The following is a 734-nucleotide window of genomic DNA, read 5'->3' as shown; positions in this document are numbered from 1 at the left end:
CTGCCTGACACGTGTCCCGGACTCAGCTGGCTCCAGTTGACAGTATCCGGTAAGGGCCCCTATCCAGGGTTACGGAAAGGAGACAACCTTCAAAGAAATCCGGAGTGAAGCCCCGTAGGCGGTTTAGTGTCCGACTCGATACTCTTCGGGCAGCTCCTACAACCAAGCTGGTGCGAAACATAATGCTCTGCACTCTTTTGGAGTACGTCAGCATGGTCGAGAGACGAATCGACGATTGGTCTACCCAGGATTTTCGTGCATTTAGCTCAGTTCTGCGCAAAACCGGAAAGGAAACTAGAGAGGATATGAAAGGTAAAAACCAGATTGGATTAGTTAATGCGCAACTCCATTGTCTCCCGAGACAGAAGGATGCCCACAACTGTAAACGAAAGTCAGGATGCGTGGCGTTCAGTTACTCAATAAATGAAAAATACATTAAAAACTACAAAACGTAAAAAATGTAGGACAGACACACGTGGACCCGAATTCTTCATCAGTTATCGACCAAAATACTAATACTCAGTTTCTTGCCTTTAACGATTAGACTGAGAACTTCGTATATCCGCGGCACCCGCAAGATTTGCACGAGCATACAAGACAATGCAGGTTGGACGTATGAAAGTAAACAAATGTAATTTTAAAAGATAGAAGACGGAATACATAAAGCCTTTCGGCCAAACACGAGCCTGGTGGGTAACGCCTAAAAGAAATTCTCAAATAAAAATATAACACAC

At 44.6% G+C, this 734-nt stretch overlaps 1 protein-coding gene across 3 annotated transcripts in view; it reads left to right on the top strand.

Annotated features, from left to right (window-relative positions):
• Window positions 1-734, top strand: part of LOC106876115 (nematocyst expressed protein 6) — a 94,127-nt gene that overhangs the window by 67,069 nt on the left and 26,324 nt on the right. The window lies entirely within an intron of this gene.

Source organism: Octopus bimaculoides, chromosome 3, assembly GCF_001194135.2.
Source record: "Octopus bimaculoides isolate UCB-OBI-ISO-001 chromosome 3, ASM119413v2, whole genome shotgun sequence".
In the NCBI taxonomy this organism is placed as follows: domain Eukaryota; kingdom Metazoa; phylum Mollusca; class Cephalopoda; order Octopoda; family Octopodidae; genus Octopus; species Octopus bimaculoides.
This window is presented reverse-complemented; position numbering and strand designations above follow the sequence as displayed.